This window comes from Wolffia australiana, chromosome 7 (assembly GCF_029677425.1).
Source record: "Wolffia australiana isolate 7733 chromosome 7, ASM2967742v1".
Classification (NCBI taxonomy): domain Eukaryota; kingdom Viridiplantae; phylum Streptophyta; class Magnoliopsida; order Alismatales; family Araceae; genus Wolffia; species Wolffia australiana.
Window position 1 is genome coordinate 14,167,613 of NC_135841.1, and position 22,032 is coordinate 14,189,644.

A 22,032-nucleotide genomic window follows, 5' to 3' on the forward strand; every position below is an offset into this window, starting at 1 on the left:
ATGTCACATCAATGGGAAGTTCTGGATCTATCATTGACGACGTGTCATGATGCGGGACGTCTCAAGAGGTGGTGGTGGCACGCCCGAAGAGTGGCGGTTATTTGGTTGATGTCGTTGACAATTCTGCCTGCCCGGCGTGTCGGATGATGTTGGTGGCGCGTTCGGTGTCGATGCGGTGACATCGTCACCACCAGTTTAGTATAGATTACCATTCACTGGAAATTGGGTGGAAATGTTGACTCGGCACCCGATATTAAAGAATAGAGATAAATAAGACACAATTTGGAAAAGGAGAATATTTAAATATATTAATGAGGATTCCCAAAAAACCCTCAAACTGTATTTCATGAAGTCCACATAAAATGAAAGAAAAATATTAACCAGTTGAAATTTTTTACTTGCATATTAGTAGGGTTCAACATTTTTGATCGAAGACCAGTTTGACCAGACTGAAATCGGATGGTAAGTCCTCCATTTGAGGGTGGGCCGGTTGATTTGGCAAGCTTAGATCAAAGGGCCAAACCAGACCGGAACCTGAATTAAATTATTCAAATTATATTTAATATTTTTAAAATTCTAAGAAATGTAAAATCCAACTCGTTGGAGAGGTTTCAATTGAGCTTAGTGTAGCTATCATATATTTGACCATATGTTGGCATCTACTAGATGTACACGAGTTCTTATTGGAAGACAAGGTACCAGATCCATTAAAATGAATTTCTCTATTGAATGCTTCTTCCATCAGTTCACCCCGATAGTTCTCAATGACGAAAAGGAGGTGTGGAGGGAGAAATATGATCAGAGAGAGATTGAGAGGGGGGAAATAACACAAGGGAGGAAAAGTGGCATTCATTATCAGCGATTCTAAAGCTTCTTATGTGGATATTCTACATAACCATCAAGATAATTTTTTTACTTTTTTGCATGGACTAGTCAACTGGACCAGACCGAGATCAGTCCAAATTGAACGAGGACCGAGCAAAATTGGACAACATAATCAAACTTTTAGTAAGTTTATTGTATGTGCTGCTTGTAGAGCACCCATGCAATAAGGAAGTTTGTGTATGATATAAATGGATAAAATATTTTATGCTTTATAAATTAAATAAATATTTATTATGTGTAGCAATTCTTACATCTTCGGCAAGAGGTGGGGTTACAACAAATTTTGGTTTGTTGCATTTGCAGGTAAAAGAGTAATTGAATGAACATTGAATAAGACAGTACCTGACGGTTCAATAGATGCTGAGTATTTATTTGAGAAGAGTTATATCATCTCCACAGTTTATTTCCCTCGATCATTTTTTTATTTGTTTTCATTCATTAATAAATGGTATTAGAGAAGCAATGCAAATCGTCTTTTGGATATCAAACTATATACCTATAGTTTAGGGCTTTTATGGCAAAATCCTAGTTAGTGTAAGTAGGGAAGGCCCTAGATAAAAAAATTTAAGGCCAGAATTTTTTAGGCACCACACCCTTCTTCTCTCTTCTACCATTGTTCCTCTTTATTGATGGGTCAACTTTCCAAGTGGCGAACTTTATATATTTGTATATCCACTACAGCTAACATTTCCATGATTACCTAAATCTCTTTATTTTAACAGATTTGATTATAAATAAATAATTTAAAGCTTGACATTGGTTTTCATTCACGAAAAATGGTCATAGCCTATCTGTAATTTTTTAACTGAGCTTTCAGTAAGCCATTCATGACACTTTTATATCAATGGCATTTTAAGGTCTCCAAAACAACATTTGGAATTAATATTTGTAAGAAATTCAATATGCAACAATATCACATAATGTAAGCTAAAGTAGCCTTCATACTGGTTGAATTTGTTGGGTCTTTTAGTCATCTTTTTCAAAAGGCTTCTAGAAGATCTGAAAAACAAAACTAATTTTCATCCATATAGACCCTCCGATCCACAATAAACAAAGTGATGTATTGAGTACACAAAGCTTTTTGAAGCATGGACCAAGACTATTATTCTCAGAACACTCGGTAACGGGTTATTGGGCCAGAAGTACAGGCTTGAAACGATGATAGAGTAACTTGCGAAACCCTGTGAGTTGGAACCTTGATTCCTTAACAACGCCCTCCAGAAACAAATGTGTCATATTTCTATGTAGGAATTATTTACCTGAGGGAAAAAAATGATGTTTCCTTTAACGGGTACATTTTATATCGAATGAACTTCATTTACTAAATCCAGTAATCAATAAACGAACAAAGAACATGCAATCAAAAACTAGAAACAAAAGACTCTTTCTGAGTTTTATACGCATGTAAAAAAAATGAACTGATCAACACTTTTCTTTCATTCCTCGTGCATTTCATAAATAAGATATCGGGATTTCTTAAGAGTCCTTATTAATATTTTTAAATCTTGAGTTTTCCCCGGCTCCACCTTATCTATTTCTATTCTCTCCTTTCTGACTACTTTCCTCTTGAATAAGCGAGACAGAGAGCAAGTGAAGGAGAACAAGAGAGACAGAGAGCAAGTAAGAGAGAACAAGAGAGATAGAGAACAATTGAGAGAGAACAAGAGCGACAGAGAGCAAGTGAGAGAGAACAAGAGCGAAAGAGAGCAAGTGAGAGAGAACAAGAGAGACGGAGAACAAGTGAGAGAGAACAAGAGAGACAGAGAGCAAGTGAGAGAGAACAAGAGCGACAGAGAGCGAGCAAAGAGAGTGACAGAGACAGGAAGTGAGGGAGAAAGAAAGAGAGAGATAATGGGGGAGAACGAGTAAGAGAGAGAGAGAACGAATGAAATACAGAGAGCTAGGGAGCATGCGAGGGAGTTGTTCTTTTCTCCAACTGTTCGACTTCGTTTGAGCAGTCTGAAATTCGATCGAGTTCGATTTTCCAAATCGAATCTATGGGAAAATCTATATCAAACTCAACCGAAAACATTTTTCGACTGAAAGAACGACTCGATTACAACGCCCAATCCCTCCTAGTTCAGAAGCCACGTACCTAGCCACCGCCGCCGCCACCACAACCGCCACCACCGCCGCCACAACCGCCCCCGCCACCATCGCCGCCAATGTCACCGCCTCCGCCACCACCGCCACCAGATACACCGGCCCTTCCTCTGCCGGACCTACCATTCGCCCAAGAGTAGATTACACTCACGAAGGCTATCGCTACAGCAATGGAAACAAACGCGATCCAAATAATCAGGAACGTATCCATCTAGTTACACCCCTTTTGAGACCACTACACAAAGCCACAACGCCGGCGTACATATGCATACTTCTCCTCGGAAATATCTGAATCCGTAAGTGACCAGGGAACGCGGCGTCTGATCGCTGTCAGTGTAACGTAAGTCTTCCTCCTACCACATAGTACGCGCTTACGGCATACAGAGTCAACGGCAGAGTAGATTTCCTCTAGAACTCCCCGATCAAATCGTGCAGTCAATGAAACTATATTAGTCTCTTAAACCTCGTCATTTTAAGCTTCAAGAGCTTACATGGACTAAAAATGCATTAGGATTGACGGGGCGAACTCGAGTGATTTCCATACGGTTTTGCAACTTGACGACACCTTCCTTTGTTCGCACGGAATACGGAAATTTTGTGATTTCTAGTTGACCACCCAATCAATCTGAAATTTCGAAGCAAGTAATGCGAAAAGATTGATCTAAGATGTCGTAAAAGCAGGTAAATAAGAATTGTTATGACCCGAGTGAAAAAACCTCGTCAGATATTATATAATTGTACGTCCTTGGTAAGCACGAAAGTACGAATTATTGTCTTCCGTCTACGGCCACCCTACTTAACGTAATTTTATCTGAGATTGTGCGTCCTTGGTTTGACATTACACAAATTGTCACAGGTCACAGGCATCCACATATCTGAGATATGCAGCAGATTTCCATGCATATATTGCACAGGTTTTTTAGCACCATGTGATGTGCACAGTTCGAAACAAATTTTACATTATGGTGCACTACAAGAAACGACTCTCACATCCATGGCCCCAACCAACAATTGAACCAACTTTAGCCCAGCACAATTGCAACATTTGGCAAGTCAAAATTAGTACGAAATAAACTTCTTAAATTCTACAAAGGCCATTTAAAATCCATAAAACTATTTCTGAATAAAAAATATTTTCATGACGTGGATGATATTAAAATAACTATATCACTATAAAAATATATTAATTGTTGGAAGTTAAATATCATCGAATATATCTTTATGTTTTAAATCCAAAATTATTTGAAGTAAATGATATTTCAAAAAAATATGCATCTTATCACACCTCAATTTTATAGTCTCTTGGAAAAAAGATGGTCGTGATACTCAGGTTACATGAGAAAAAATAATTACATGCACAGAAAGATAAGATTTATAGGAACTAGTATGCTCTGAAGAATTAATATACCTATGATGTCCAAAAACCCTACCGAAGTTTGAGACAAGCATAAAAATATCTCGATTAGATACCCAATTACTAAAGAAAATAGTATATCAGTTTACCTATGATGTAAACAACCTTTCTGATTTCGAATTCCTATAAAGCACATTGAATACTCAAATAAGAGGTTAGATAACAGCTCCTCCTACATGCATAGAATGAAAATGTACCCTATCAGTTACAAAGGAGGCAAGAGGTCAGAGGGACTTTACCTAACAGAAAATACACATGGATTTTATCATCTCTCTTTTACTATTTATCAATTTTCCATGTATAATTTTATGATTTATATTCTCATTTCTTATGAATATATAACACTAAGATATTTCAATAAATTCTATTCAATAGTATATTAATTTAAAAAGATAAAAGGAATGGAAGACAGATGAAATTAAATTAAACAATTTTAAAAAATTTATGCCCAATGCACATATTTGTGTTGATTCTCAAGGATGGCAAACATACTGCTAACACTATAGATTGTGTATATGGAAGGACACGGTCTGAACTAAGTTGGGTCAGACAAAACCAAACTAGACCATTGGTCAGCCTTTTTAGGGTGAATAAAAGTTTCGGTTTATATCTGGCTCCCTCATCGAACTGGACCAAAGAATTTCCCTCTCCCTCTCCCCATCTATCCCTCTGTTTTTCTCTCCCTCTCACTCTCTCTTACGCTCTTACTCTCTCCCTCTCTCAATCTCTTCCTCTCTCTCTCTCACCCTCACTTACTCTCTTCCCCTTTCCCTCTCATTCTCTCCCTCTGCTCTCTCTCTCTCTCGCCCTTTCTTACGCTCTTCCTCTTTCCCTCTCGTTCCATCTCCCTCTGTCTCTCGCCCTCTTTCACTCTCTTTTTCTTTCCCTCTCGTTCTCTTCCCCTCCCCTCTCTCTCTCCCTCTTTCCCTCTATTTATCTCTCCCTCTCTATCTCTCACTCTCCCTCTCTCCTGTTCTCACTCTCTCTCTCTCTCTCTCTCTCTCTCTCTCTCTCTCTCTCTCTCTCTCTCTCTCTCTCTCTCTCTCTCTCTCTCTCTCTCTCTCTCTCTCTCTCTCTCTCTCCCTCTCTCTCTCTCTCTCTCTCCCTCTCTCTCTCTCCCTCTCTCTCCATCTCTCTCTCTCCATCTCTTTCTCTCCCTCTCTCCTATACTTAATTCCCTGGATGGCCTACGCATTAACGATTACTATTAAAGGAATATACCAAATGGACAGATAAGGATGCACCACATGCTTCGGTCGGTGTTAGGAGTCAAGAGTAGTTGAATGAGTAACGAACGTTGATTTTAAAAATATTGAATTCATCATCATTTCTCAAGGTTCATTTATTGTAAACAAGGACATTTTTTTCATTGGCCCAGGTAGGCCCTAGTGCTTTTTGGTTTAAATATAATCGAATGAGTTGTTCTCCCCCCACTGTGTACCCTGACAGAATAAAGAAAACCAGTCATTAATTTGATATTGATCATCACGATCTCGCAACTCACAAGGAAGAAAATGTGTCTCTCTACGATTGGAAGAACTTGTCATTGGATAAAAATTTTGGTAATTCACTATCATACATGGTATTTATGTTCATTAACTAATCACCATACATTAAATGACACATAACTGAACGTTTAATTCAGGAAAATAGAAAGAAAGCATTTAATATATTTTTTTGACTAAAATATCTTTTTTATTGAATCTCTATTTGAAAAGCTTCCGACATTCAGTAAAAGCTTTAGTGATTCAAAATGTTTTCTGGCTTGTAAAATAAGTATCAAGATGAATCAATCATTACCAAATTCATTAAAAATACCAAACATTGGTTATAAAACATAAAATCACTCAGAAGTATATATTAACTGATTTAAACCATAATCACATGCAACAATGGACATTTTGATGAAGAAATTTCTTTCATATGCATTATATTATTGTACTAATGTGATTGTTTGTAGTTCTTTAGTTGGTCTATAAAGGATATTTTATACATACCAGTGGGATCAAACTATAGATGCAAATTAGTCGTCTGATATAGGAAAGATAATGATGCAACACTTTAATTTGGTCTTCCAACTTGTTCAGATTGTTAGATTTTAAACTTGGAAATGAAACAAATCAAGACCATTGATATGAATGTCTTATAAATCCATGTCTATTGTATTATATTATTTAACTTATGGAACTGACATTTTTATTTTGGCTCTCCCGCTTCTTAAATTTTATTATTGGAAATTGTGGTTTCATTTCAACCCAATGTTTCTATTGCTTCACCTTAGGCATTGGCATATGCATTTGAAATTTCAGAACCAATTCATCTCAGTTACAGCTCAAGTTATTGGCACTCCAATGACACCCTAATTGATTCATGAAAAAAATTTCTTTGCTAATTTAATGCCATAACTTCTTGGTACAACCACCAAAAATGTAAAATTTTAGTTTATAAGTTTAAAGGTTATGTCATTATTAAATGTTCAATTATGATGCATATCTCTTGTTATTTGATTAATAATTCATTTTCCTGAAATAATTTACGTAGTATATGAATTTATAAGTTTTTCCTGATTTTTTGAAGAATTATGCATGAAGGATATATTTACTACAACCTCAATCTTTCAAGTGGATTATAAATGGAACCATTTCTTATTTAAAAAAAATTGTTTTTTTTGTTTTATATGAACTTTAGTTTACAAGTATTAATAGAGAATAAGACTATAAAAAAAGGTTTTTGAAGTAGCCACGCAAGCCGAAGAGAAGCTGCACAGGCTGCATCTCAAGGGTAGCTGCAGTCACCCTCCCCCAGGAACATTGCAGCCATAACTGCACGCCACATTTACTCCTAAAGTCGTAGGACAGCCGCAGTGATGCAAAATACAACTTCATAATTTGAGGATGCAATGTGATGTAGCAGCAGCATCACAGTGCAGCCAAAGGCGTGCATCATAGCCTAAAGAGGTCAACATAGTGCCAAGGGTTTGTCTTTTTGAATTCAAAAGATTTGCCATTTGTCTTCTTCAGCCAAAATGTGGGTCACAAGGAAGACACAAAGGAAAGCTAATAATGGCACACAGGACATGGTGTGAGCAGAAAAAAAAGAACCTAATATGTGGGGTTCTACCAAAACTGTTTCAAAGCCCACATTCAAGCGGGATTTTGTTAAAAACCTTGATTTAATCTTGACATTCCAATCATTTAAAGAATATTGGATGGCCAATATCAGAGCCTTTCTCGAGTAGTATTTTTCTTAATGTTTTAGGCGCATAATTGGTGATGAAACCTTCCCAATAGACAAATTAAAATACAAGATCAGACAATGGGGGCTCATGGAACAATACTGTTGAGGATTGCGGACCATTGTTACTTAAGAGGGTTCATGATTGAAATATAATAACAATTGTTGAATCCTCTTAAATGGAAATCTCATGGCCAGAGGAGAAGGCATCTCTTTCTCCTCGTGGCCATCATCTCTATTGCCAGAGAGCCATTTCTGAACGTGGAAAGGCAGAACTCCACCTCGTGGACACCAAAAGAACCTCCAGAATGAATCAACTCAAAGGTTGTCCCCATATTTACTATCTATAATCTTAGGTTGACCCCATATTGTTAAACTCAAAGGTTGTCATCTCATTAAGGGGATCTTGATTGCCATAAACTAAACATTTTCTTGAACCTTGAACAAAGGGAGACCTTCCTCTTATTTTTTGTTCAATTTTAACCATTTGTTTGATGGCGTAACAACTCCTAGCTCCTAAACAAAGGCCAAGGAACAAGTGAGACAGGTGAGAGACTGGAATATGAATCTGAAGGAGGATGTGCACGAATTTAACATATGATGTTGCTGTTGGCTTCGGACCTCCCTTGTTAAATATAAAGCTATTATCTAAACATAATATCACAATTATTGTTTATCTTTCAGGCATTTCATTTGAACAGTTTGATATTCCTTTCTGGTTATTTGTCAATATTTTCGTTGCATTTCTATCTCAACATCTTAATCATTATATGTGTAATTTAATCAACTTAATACCTCATGTTTTTCATCGTTAGTCCATGATTGAATATTAAAAATTCAATATTGGCATTACAATAAAACTAAAGGGGTGGTAAGAGAAATATACGAGACCTGAAAGAATTTAATGTCACGCAAAATCATGTGACAATGAGAAATGGATCAAAAAGTACAGAACTTGGGAGTATGGTATCTGATAATGTGTTATCATGACTCGTATTAATGGCATATTATAACCAATTTTAATTTTTAATTCACACGAGTTTGACCCAGGTTAACATATATTTTGATCATTTCAGCAATCATCTCAGTTCCTCACTCGTTTGCTCTTTTGTGTGAATATAACCTTAATATGATGTGATTTACATGTTTGGCCATTCTCAAAGTGAAACCTTGGTGAATTAATCATTTCTTTTGAGTTCTATGATGTATAGAAGCAAGGTTAATAGAATTCAGGGCTATCAGCTGTTGCACGTCAAGCGCAGGCAGCATTTCACAACCAGGACACCTACTTTGGTACCGTCTATGAATGTTTGAATCTCTTTTAATTGAAATGCAAGATGGATGAATTTAAAGCTCTCTAAAGATAGAAGAGTTGGGTGAATATTTACCCAATTCAGAACAGCCAATAGATAGATGTGATTACACAAAATCATGCAAAGAACTAATATTAGGTCTATTTCCTTATGTATTTTTTAGGCCTTTGTCTTGTGATTTATTGATGATTTTAATAAATCGTGAAAAAAGAAAAATATAAAAAACTTGTTATTTTTGGTGCCACGTGGTAGGTACGACCGTACATGTTGCACCCGCATGTTGAGCTGATGTAGAGTCAGGTCTGCCACGCAGGGGCCTACATAGCACTAAGGGACACCTAGGTGTCCCACACATGGTCCCCGCATGGGCGCCTGTAGTGTGCCCACATGGCGCACGTGTAGCACGTATGACAGAGGAGTAAGATTTTTTGAATGACTTGGTTATTAGAGCCTTTTATAGACAATTTTCTTCCTAATATTTTCCATGTTGGTCTAATTAACCTTTTTTTTCAGATGATGTAGCTACTTCTTTGGGCAATGATTAAGGCAAATGATTATGATCATTGGATTGGATGGCCTCGGTCCACCCGATGACTTATGTGAAGTGGGTACATGGCGCTCAATGATTGGATGGCGACTAGAGATGTTTGCGGTGTGGCGCGCAATGTGCAGTAAGCGTACATGGCACCATCCGATCTTCACAGAGATGATCTGATGGAGCAGGGCATTGGACAATGTGTGCGCTGCAATGCACACAGGCGAGGAGGGATTTTCAATCTTTTTTTGCACCTTTTCTTCTCACTCCTCTCTTGGGATCGCGATCATCCATACGGTGTATCTCCCCTATCTCACGCCCACTATATGGCCAATTTTATGGGCCAAGTGTGTTCTCTCTCCTCTCTTTCTCATGGAGTGACAATGACTCATCCTGGTCAAATGCCCATTTAAGGGCGATTGGACAGCCAAGAGAGGGCTGACAATCTCAATTATGGGTTGTAACTTCTCATTTGTAATTGAGATTATTTAAAATATATAAACCAGTACTTATTTAGAATAGTTAGCTAGTGATGAGTAGGGATCGTCTCCATAGGGAATGATGATTAAGGATTAACATTCTTACGATAGTGATAATCGATATGAGAAAAACAATGACTAGAAAATAATAGGCGAGATAGTGATATCCAGTCAAAGGTTGTAGATAGTCATAATTCAAACATGAAATTAGTAAAGAAAAGACAAAATGATAAAGAATGATGTGAAATGTACGTGAGTGAGGTAGAGAATGTGTCAGTTATGATAATGATCGAGTGCATGAATGATATAATGATAGAGAGATGAGATTATGGGGTCAGAAAGAGGTATTGTGACAATGAAAAGATGATAGTAGAACTAAATTATGCTATCTACAGTCTCGAGAAAGAACAACATAAGGTGAAGATGCTTGCCATAAATTCTTGTATTCCGCCATGATCACAGTGATTTACAAGTGCCAGTAAGCTCCCCCTTTTCTCTAATGCTTCTTTCCCCCTCATCTCTAAGGCACCAAGAACACTCTTGATGGATCTCAAAAACTCACTAAATTTCATTCAGCCCACATGAGTAGGAAGAAATTGGAATGATGAATTTCACAATGATCCAGGCCTCTATTTATAAATAAGATGGTATCGATGAAAAGAGAATGGGGCAACGAAACAACCCTGAAAATTTCAGCTCAATCATACCTGTGGATCGTCAAATATCTCGATTTGAATGTGGAGCAATCCTAGCCCTTCATTTTTTCTCTGTCCTTGTCATCGGCGGTGATGCTTCTTCTTCTCGCATTTCCGTTGAACTGACAATTCATTGACCTGGTTTATCTTACGTGCTCACGCCTTTCAAAGCCACGATGTGTACCTACAAAGGAAAAAGATAAAAGTCACTTGTTATTTCCTAATTAATTATTCCATGATGTGTCATCGTTTTGTCGCACCACGTCACGGAGTATTCACTTTTTTTTGTTTTAAGTGAATGGTGCACTAGCGTACACCATTCACGTTAGAAAAAAATGTGAAGATTTCCTATCGGTCTCTGACATGGCACGTATTTCCGCGTGCCGCGTCAGTATTTATTTAGTCTTTTTCCTCTTTTTTTAATGACATGCAGTGGTACACATGCGTGCCACATGTACCACCGCACTATTTGATTTGTCTTTTATCATTATTTATATTTTAGTTTTCTCAACTCTCATCAGTATTTATTGCAAAAAATAGCTCCTTTTTTCATTGGTGCACATCGCCCCCTTACGAAAAAAACATGTCATCTTGTCAATTGATATTGGCACATTATGGCATTGCGATCCACGATGCCACAATTGTGCCATTCGTAACAAATAGTGTAGCTAATCATTGCGGAAGGGTATGACAGGCCGCCATTCGACGAATCAAATGGCAACACATGGCTGTCGTGTTTTAAATCAGAAAAAAATCAATAAATTATTTTTAAACAAACTCTAAGTCACAAAAATATAATTAATATGTATTTTAAACTATAAAAATTTTATCTCTCTGAATATACAACCAAAACATTATTAAAAATATATTCTGCATCATTAAATAAAATTCTTTCAGAAAATGATGTCGGAAAAATCATAAACAAATTCACTTAAATCCACAAAAATCTGAATATCAATCTTAAATTAGATTTAAGTCTCTTAAGCTTGATAACACAAAGACTTAATTATTTTAGTGCATGAAAACATGTAAATATCATAGAATTACACTCGTAATTTGCGTGTCATGAAGGGGCCCTTACTGTGATGGGCCCAATACTTCAATCATTTGAAATTATCTTCCACTACTATGATGGGGGACCATCTCGCCAATACTGTGATGTCGACAAACGAACAGAAGGAAAATTGCATTTGCATTCATGTTCGGTTCATTTGTGTTCATTTGCAAATGAACACGAATGAGATGTGAATTTGGAAACTTAATTTTTTATGAAAATGACAAAAGAAACTTAGTATTTAAATGTAAATTTAAATTTGGTGTAACTGAATATCACTCTAAATTTGGTGGTCTATCTTAGTAGTATATTTTAGGCTAGAGGACCAAAGTTAATGAGACACCAAATTTGAAATAAAGTTGTCACTTTAAATTTGGTGATCTAACTGAATATTACATCTCATTACAGGAATATCAATAATGTAGCTGAACTTTAGTCTCAATAATCTAGTTCACGATAATAATCAGTATGTTTCAAATTTTTTTAAGCTTGTGTATGATTTTATCATTTTTAATGGCAGGTTTTTTTTCGACATTAGTCAATAGATGATTATTTCAGGGAAATATTTAGTGGATGTGAAATCACTAGATGCCTTGTAATTATCTTTCTTGGAAGTAATAGATATGTAGAAAACATTTTCAAAGTATTTATGTAATATGTAGATATATAATTAAATCTAAAGTTCACAAGCATTAATCTATACTTAATGATTCAATCATTACAAAGATTCTTAGAGTACAAACTATGTAACATGTGTTTATTGGCTAAATTTCAAAGCCCAGTGCATTAAAAAGTAAATAGACTGTTTTGACAACGGAGTTTCAAAAACATCAAAAGAGTGGATTACTCGATGAGCCATATGTTGCCGCCCCTACAGATTAATTTGACAAGTTCTGGAGAGGCGACGTGATTGACATTATGCTGCACAGAAGGAACCATTGCTGGAGTGAAGTTGTTATGCTCCCAAAATATGTTGTCATTCCATTGAGTGTTGACTACTTCTCTTCCACGTCTTGTGAGGTTGTGGGGCTCAAACATGACGTATGTTGGCATGAGAGAAAGGATCTCTGTAAGGATGAGTTTGGTACTTAGCCCAATTAATATGTTTTGGACTACAAAGAATGGCTCTACATCTCCTCTAGTGGCATCGTTCATGTCTTTGACACTTTCATCACCGTCTGATTCATAGTCTGAGTTGACGATGATAACAATAGAGTCTCAGGGTTGCATTGCTAGTCTCTATTCGAGAAGTCATACACTCTGCCGTGGTATGCGCCTTTGTTCTGCTCCTACTTCCTCCACCATCTCGTTAAGGCCATCAACATTGAGCGAGTCTTGGAATCTGAGGGCATCATAATCCATGGTACCTATTTCTCCACGATTCACATACAAATGTCCAAGGCAGTAAAAAAATGTTCAGAATGAATTTTTTTTAAACCGATGACATCCAAATGTCGCGTATACCAAATTTTTTAACGCATCTTTTGATGATATTTATTCCACAACTAGCCCTTACAGTATTTGGGAAGACAATCAATAGTAAATAATCAATGTTTTCATTCTTGTACTGCAAAGAAATAAAAAAATGCATCATATAAATTACATATTCCTGGAGATTTCAGGCTACCATCATTCCCCTACAGTTTCTTCGTTGAAATCCCTTCCGCTAATTTGACCTCTTCAATCTCAGGCAATGACTCTGTTATGTTGCTTTCTGGATGTTGTTGCCTCAACCAACATTTTAGGTCACCAGTACTGACATGCTCTCCGCCGAAAGCCTTGAACATTTATACGTGCAAATTCCACAGCCAGTAGAGAAGAAGCATTTGACTCATGCACAAGAAGCACATACAGGAAGAAAATCTTGTGCCAAAACAGATAGCTTAGGGAATCTCGTGTAACCGTCGCCTTGCCACCATAAGAGAGCATTAGTCGACACATGGGACATTTGTAGGTAACTCTGTAACTTGTCGTCCATTGATGGGGTCACATATTCTTGTCATGGGAACACATGTGCAAGCCTCGTCTTGATGGATGATATGTAGCTCTCATCCATCCCGGCTTCGTCGTCATCATTCATACATTGTTGTTGACTCACTCTATCGCCTCCAATGTTGTGGTCATTTGTCAAATTTGGGACTTCCTCCTCGCTAACGTCGTTCAGGAGCCTTTGCATATATGCCACCAAGGTGTCACAATCCTCTAGAGCGATGGAGTCTAATTTAATATGTGGGTCTGCAACTGATGCAGCCAAGAAGGCAGCATTTCCCCAAACGTGAACCTCGTAATTGGACAGTTTTTTCTCTCATGGCTCTACATATGCTTTAGAAGGAGACTCGTTGTTCCACTATGAGGACAACACTGTTTGGGAAAAGGCGTCCTTGGTCTATGGCATCAATCTATTCATGAAGGTGTTCATCAAGGACTTGGAGCAATGATATAATTGTTGCAACCTTTTCCCAAACATTTAAAGCTGCAAACAATATGTGATGCTTCACGGAAAGGCTTTAAAATTTGAGCAAAATATGCCACCATTTGCCACTCATGGTCATCAATCACAAAGTTTTTCCCCGATGTACAACACCTTTCTCTTCTGGTATGCTACCTGCAACATTTCATGAGTGGAGTTCCATCTAGTCTTCACATCCAACACCAATTTACTGTTATTAGGCATCTTTAATTGAATACACCATTGAACTTAGCTCCTCCTTCTATCATCCGAATAACGAATGGCTGCAACGATTTGACGCACTCATGTAACCAAGTCTCCCAATGAGGTAGATCACCTTTGTGCTTCTTCGGACTCCCCATTCACTAGCACCGTGCCTCGTCGGGTGTAAGTGGCGGTGGAATTCCCAGTGCCTTCAACTCATCCTGCACTGCAAGGTTTATGACATGCACAATACAAGGCATGCGTCAATTTCGATCGAAGTTGGGGTTCACTTTTCTTACTGCATTTGTCAATGATGTAATGATCGATCTTTTGTTACTTGTGTAGTCTGTCTTAATAGCGGTTACTTTTCTCCCTAGGCCAATGTCGAACAACACCTCTAGGAGAAGTTGGCCGATATAACTCCCACTATGTGGTCCATCAATTTTCTCTACCGCCAAGGCACGTTCTCAAAGTCTCCATTCTTTTGTGCCCCAAGGCACAGTGATTCCCAATAAGGAATCATATTTTCACTTGTCCATGCATCAACTATTAGGCAAACACTTCTGACATTTGATAGTGAGTGTACCGGCTTTTGCTTCTCTCGCCTGAAGAAGGCATTTGCATATTCATGAATAGTCTTTGAGCATTGTATTCTAATCTTATCTTGTGCACAATAAAGCAATACCTCTATGAAACTTTTGTCATGAACGATGGTCCACACTTGGTCAATGAGACATATAAAATTGGTGAATCTCCTTTGGTCTCTCAAATGTGATATCCAATAAGAAGGTATTCTGCCCTATTGGCAAACCCAACATTCCAACAATAAATTATTGACCACCAGAACTCGGCTCCTCCTCTAACCCTTGGACTTGTTTACCTTTCATCCGATCATGCAGCTCCTTATGGCTCTTCTACAAGTGACTCGAAAACATAGTTGTCGTCCCGTCTTTGTTTCTCTCAATAGTTTTAATTCTTTAAGGGTTTTTCTCCTTGCACACAATACATTCAGACTGGTTTGGGTCAAACTCTTCAAAATATTACATGGCCTCCGATTCTCTCCCATGACGCTTTCTCTTCGAGGTTACCATAGTAGTCATGCATGTTTCTCATCTGCGGGTACAGTCTTGTGCCATTTCAACATTTTCATCCATCTGATTTGAATTTCTGCCCATCTGAGCTTTGTCAATGCTCAAAGATCATAAGCCTTTCCAAGACGTCTCCTTTCAGAATTAATAAGAATGCAACTATTCATGTGTTGTATCACTTCTCATTATCAATATGCAACTAGTCATAGATACATAAATTGATATATATAGACATACCTAAAAGCAATTTTAGATATGACCATTCGTTACACGCACACCTGAAAGATCAAACATGTTGATGTTGCTTCATATGACCATTCATTACAATCAACCAATCAAGAATTGAGTGTTTCATTCGGAATATGCACTAAAATCAAAACAAAAACACATAGCAAAACAAAGAAATACATAACTCATACAGTAAATTAGAATCAAAACATGTGTGCAATCTAGTACCTCCGTGTCATTAGCCAGATGGGATGTCTTGCCAAAGGGTGTGAATGTAGACGATGAGCTGTCGATAGGAGCTTGTCGGAGGCAAGAATGATAGAACGAGAGATGGAGGGGATGCCTTGCCGGAGTTGGGGACGATGCTGGCAGAGTTGTCGGAGTTGCAAGCGGCAGTCTGACGTGGGAGGGATAAGGGGAGAAAGGAGAGGCAAGAGTTGGGGATGATGCAACGAGAGAAGAGAGCTGGCGGGAGAGCGAGAAAGGCATGCAGGTTTGCATATTCGTGAATGAATGAAATGTTTCTTCCCAACCCAAGTAAAGCTTTGTCATTCTCTACCCTCGAACTCTTCCACAGAGCGACCATGCCTGACCTTCATTGACTCGGCCTCCAAAAGTATTATCTTCTTCATCCCCTTAAGCCTACACCTAACTGACCCCCAAAGTCTTCCATGCCGTAACAATGCTTGATCTTCTTCAACTCTCCCCCCCCCCCAAAGCCTTCTAGTCTTCAGCCCCAAAGCCATCACCCAATTCACCCCAAAGTCAACTAACATACACATAAAGCTTTTATATTTGGTTAATTCATATCCTCATAAAAATACAGATAATTTCAATCAAATAATTTTCCAAATATATTCAATAAGATATTTTCACTGAGTGTATTTCAATTGTAAATATTTTGAATGTTCAAGATGGTTTAATTTACCTTGCATTTGCCTATCTCGTGCCTCTCTTCATCTATTCTCATTGTCTCTATCTTCTCTTTCATGTTTATGCATTTCAATCTAAGCCTTCTAAGGATAACACTCACCATTAGTAAAAGGTAAATGGAAATCAATATTCGTCATTTGAAATCTCATTAAAGCACTTGTAGATGTTTCCTTGCCTGGTCGGTAAAGTTCAGAATACTGCATAGACAACTATGAATAAACAATCAACAAAATAAGGAGAACCTAAAGAATAATTATGAGTTGATTTCATGATCATACTATGAGTGAATCTTCCATAAAGTGATGGAGGACCATCCAGTCGCCACATCCAGACTCTTCATCAGCCACATTGTGGAGCCCGAGCCGACGTGAGGGACCTCATTCACGTCATTTTGTTACGTGTCGTGTCTTCTTTTGGTTTTATGGAGGCCCTCCGTGTGCACAGGCCCCATCCTCGCGTCATTTTGGTTGTATTTTCTTGTTCCTTCTGACTGTAGGGAGGTCCCTCCTACGCGTGTATGGACCTCCCCATTTATGTTTTTGTGTTTCATGTTGTTTTGTTCATACCTTTAGGGGGGAAAGTCTATGCCTGGCTTCTTCCTCCTAAAGGGATCCTTTAGGGGAGAAGCCCACTTAGCCTCTCCCCCTAAGGGGGAACATTAGGGCACCCACAAGGCCCCCCCCCCTTTTTATTTTTACTATAAAAGGAAACGGGGAGGGCTAACATCGGTTAGAGCCTTTTTAAGAAGAAAAAAACCAACTGTCTTTTAATGATGAAGAATAGAGGTAGTGTTTCTTACTTTCCATCATAGGGTTTCCTCTCCACCTTCCCCTCGTCACGTCACGTGTGGGCACGCCCTTGCGTAGTTTCTTTGTTTGGTGCCATAGGCGTCCTCATCTCTCCGGACGAGGCTCGAGAGGTCTACCCTTCCACCACTGGGTGACTCCGTCAAGCCCGGAGGTCGGTATTCCTTGTTAGTCGGCACTTGCATGTACCAAACTCATCGCATCTTGCATTGCATCGTAGCCTGTCTTCCGTTTATGATTCCCGGTCGGACGACGTCACCGTCATAGTCCGATACCATTATCATTCATCGGCGACAACGTCCCCGACAACATCCAGCATCACCCCCCTCCTTTTTCCCTCGTAAACGAGCTGCCCCTAACGCACCAGGCTAGTCAACGAACCCCAGTAGTATTCGCCCATCCTTGTACCCGTGGAGACACCACCCCAGCCACTCGACTCCCGCTGGTTCCCCCACCGATGGCTACATCCCTTGCTCGCCTCCAGGCTGTCAGTACATCTCGATCGATTGATGGTGGCGGACCTCACGCCAACCAATGGCGGGTTGACATTGTGTCCGTTCGAGGCCGACCATGTCATCATCCAATGGGCGCACTCACGCAGGTCTACACTCGGGTTCCCATCATGATTCGTGAAAGTGCCCTGCAGCCTTGTCATACATCTTTCGACACGGGCATCTTAGACCACTCTTGGCGATTTACCATCAAACGTTGTTGGTATATGATAACACCCTAATTTTGGTCTATATTTCATGTTATTAGCATGATTTATGCATTTAAAAGGCTTAAATTTGGGTTGTTATCATATATTTACACAAAAATAATGCTTCCAAGTAATTTCTGATTTTTCCCTAATTTTCTGTTAATTATATGAATTTTTAAGGATTTATTGAAGCTCGAAATAATTATTTTTGGATGAAAACGGAACATTAAAAAGTTTATTTTGACATTTATCAACATGGGATTTAATCAGGGAATTTTCTAGAATTTTCTAGAATTTTCTAGAATTTTTTACAAATTTTTAGGAATTTTCTGGGATTTATTTCAAGAAGAAATGCATTTATTCTATGAAAAAAGGGCATATTTATAAGAGAAAAAATGTATTTATGCAATTTCTAGACTTTTCGGGGCCTTTTTGCAACGTTTCGTTGCAAAAAGACCCTGAAAACAGCTCTCAGTCGCCACGGCAGGCGTAAAGATCCTATTTAAAATCATTCAGGGTTTTATTGCAATTTTTAATATATATTTTTAATGTTTTAGGAGAAATCGGAGGAGAGAGAGTGCGCCAAGGGCATATACGCAATTACTTTTGGGCGGCGTCCAAAAGCAATTCCAGGCTTTTTAAGGCCTTTTCTGCAAAAAGGAGGATTCAAAATGCGCCAGCCAATGAGAGAGCGACACGTCATTGCGTGTTTAAAAACGAAACTAATAAATAAATCAATTTTAAATCCAATGGATTAAATTGGTTTAAAATTGATTTATTAATAACTTTTGATCCTGAAGTCCGATTGAGATGATTTTTTATGGATTTGTTCGTCTTGATCCCCTCTTTCTATCTGTACGGTTAGATCATTCAGATCTAGCCTACATTGATAGATAAATATTAAGTACTAAACGGGGGTAAAATGGTGATTTTTACCCTATAACCTAAGTATAAAAGCTAAATTTCGAGAGGGGGAGCTCATTCTGGAGGGTGCTTCATCACAGCTGCAAGACAGAGAGGAGTCCCAGCCTGGATCAACAGTTTTGGTATTTTTTTCTTTCATTGTATTCAAACTTTTGTGCATTTTGAATGAAATAGGTTAAGCTGTTTGTTTCTTCATCTCCATTCTAGTCTGAACTTCTAAATCGCTTGGCTTGAGCGGCATGTACAAGCCCTGATTAGGATTGAGAGGAGAAATTGAGGAATTTTACCTGGGCATTCAATTGCATTACAAAAGAAAATTATAAAAAAATTTAGTTTTAATTTTTAGAAGTCTCAGTTTACCCCATTTTAGTTCTGACTTATCAATCTGAAAAATCAACCCAACTCATTTTAAGAACCCTCTTTCAACCTCTCTAAATGATTTCTTGGATCCTTTAATTAGGATCAAAGAAGGAAATTTAGAGCTCTTAATTCTTCTAATCTTCCCATCTCTCCTACCCCCCTCTCTAAATTCTCACCTAATTAGGGTGACTTGATCCTCATTGAAGATCAAATTCACTCTAATTAGGATCTAAAACACCAAAAATTAAATCAAATTGAAATTCCTACTTGCCTCCCTTGGACGACACTCATACTTATCACTATACATATTAAGTAGAGTTTTATAAATTTTATTGCATAAGCCAAAAATTCACAACGACAAGGGGTAAAAATTTGCGTAATTTTCACCCCTATTTTCGGCTTATCAGTATACAGGTTTTCCAACAAAAATCTGACAAGTCCTGCAGAATGCAGTCATTGTGATGGGGGACCATCCCGGAGATCAAGCCGAAGCACGAGACGAGCCCAGAGCCATACATGAACAGCCACGTCGGGGAGCTAGAGCCGACAAGAAGGACCCAGAATGCAAGTATACGGCTTGAAGGCGATCCCCCCGAAGACTTTTCCCTTTATCACATTTTTGTTTCGTGCATGAAGCTATGTTTGTGTTTATTTAGGGAGGGCCTCCATGTTTTTCGGGCCCCTCCCATCTGTTTTGGACCTTATTTAGGCCTGATTAGAGGAAGACACCCTTAATCCGGTGAAATCCCCTAATTAAGGGCCTGCCACTAGGGCAACCCCTCTCCCTCTATGAAAGGGGGAGAGATGCCCAATGATGAGTAGTGAAGTTAATTTGAAAATTTACCTTGTTCTCGTGAGACTGTTTCTAGGTCGTGTGCCTCACCTTCGGAGTTTGATTGCCACCGCCCCACCGTCGGAAGAAGCACCCCAGCATCAATGCTGCTACGTCGAGCGGCCGCCGAAGAACCGCCATCCTGAGCCGATGCCCCGCCACGTCGGACGCCGCTGGATTGCTGCCGCCTACACGCCGCCGCCGCCAAGACTCATGCTGGGCCGGCCAGTCGCTGCCCCTAGGCCGCCGCCACCTTCACACCACAGACGCTAGAGAACCGCCCACTTCGCGCCGTCGACAGGCTAAATTGGGCGCCCACCGTCGACAACCGGTGCTGTCAGCACTGCTTGGTCAATCGCTGCCCCTTCCGACGACACCAACCGTCACTGGTCGTTCGGGCGTTACTGCGAAGCCCGTCACCTGTTGCGTCCTTGGAATCGCACCGCCCTTCCTCAATCGTCGGCAAGCCGACATGCTGAGTCGACTCAACGCAGCCCCAGCGCCACCCACCGACGGACCGGATCGGAGCCTGACCGGACCGATCTGACCGAGCCGATAGTCCTGATCGACCGGACGGTCCCGGCCTCTGATCCGACCCCGACCGTCCAGAACAGTCCCAACAAGCCCAGGTCGGCACAGACCCGGCCCCAAAGCGCCCAGAACCAGTCCATACCGCAAAGGCCTGCCCCGAGACGTGCCACACTGACCTAGGATATCCCAAGTCGATCCTCTCAACGATGGGAAGGCTACGGTTCACTGCGACTTTCTGGGTCCAGGACCCATAGGTCACCTCGCGTCCCTCTTTGAGTATTATCATCTCTTTCAGTACCTTCGTCGCTTGTTCCACCGCCGAGGACTAGATTTTGTAGGACTTACTCTTGCTGGGATTTGGGAGGGTGATCATCTGCATACCATCCGAGTGCCGTTTTCGTTATACCTGTGTGGACCACTTCAGTCGTGGACTCCTGCCTTAGTCATTTTCGTCGATCTATCGGGTCATTGGGAGTTGATCCATATGAGCCGTGCTCGGGATACTTCTAGGTCGTTACCCTAGATAAGCAGCAGATTGGAACTATTTCTGATTATTATTGAAAACCCACATCATGATACCACTTTCCGAGATGCATCGGTAGAGTATCTGAGAGCATACTATGATGTAACATGAGCCGTCAATCCTGGCAGCGTCGTGTTACATCACATTGTTCCTCACAGTCGACATCTCTCGACCGTGTCCATGCGGTGGCCAGAGTTATCTGTGCTTCCTCCACCGACCACTGCGCATGTGCGATTACTACGACCCCGACAACAACTAACTGTCACTTTCACGAGTCCACGGCCACTAACTTGGCTATGTGTCTTAGAGTAAAGAACAAAAAAAGCAAGAAACAGCTTAATGTAACGCCCTCTCCCAATCTCTACAGTCACTACCTTGGAACAACCTTCTCCGCGACACCATTTGACGGGTGTCAACTCCTTCTTGGGTCTGTACCTTGTAGAACACGTCACACTCCTTCTACGTCCAGTCGCTATGGTTGCCGCTGTCAAGACGCCAGGTCCAAGTTACAGGTTACGCTCTCGGCCCTACTTTTATAGTATGATTACGTCTTCTAGTGATGTCCTCATATGTTCCACTTCCTCGAGACTCTTTTTAGGGTTAGCCACTGTACTTGTGTTAGGGAATCTTCTTTGATAGTGTTGGATCTGCTCGTTCACGCCGACGGCACAGACGCTCTTGGACGAAGTTTGTCCCCCACTCTGTCAGCCCTCAAGCTGATTACGTGGATCATTGGGAGCTT

General features: G+C 39.7%; 2 long non-coding RNA genes across 2 annotated transcripts; one reads left to right on the forward strand and one right to left on the reverse strand.

The window, feature by feature from the left end:
* Positions 1 to 1,885: 1,885 nt before the first annotated feature.
* On the reverse strand, positions 1,886 to 3,241 carry LOC144706132 (uncharacterized). Its single transcript, XR_013582179.1, has 2 exons — positions 2,981 to 3,241; positions 1,886 to 2,144 (listed from the first exon to the last, which is right to left on the reverse strand). It is a non-coding gene; the product is annotated as an uncharacterized LOC144706132 (long non-coding RNA).
* A 15,468-nt stretch (positions 3,242 to 18,709) lies between these two features.
* LOC144706053 (uncharacterized) lies at positions 18,710 to 20,243 on the forward strand. The gene is made up of 2 exons (XR_013582165.1): positions 18,710 to 19,166; positions 19,851 to 20,243. It is a non-coding gene; the product is annotated as an uncharacterized LOC144706053 (long non-coding RNA).
* The last annotated feature ends 1,789 nt before the right edge of the window (positions 20,244 to 22,032 follow it).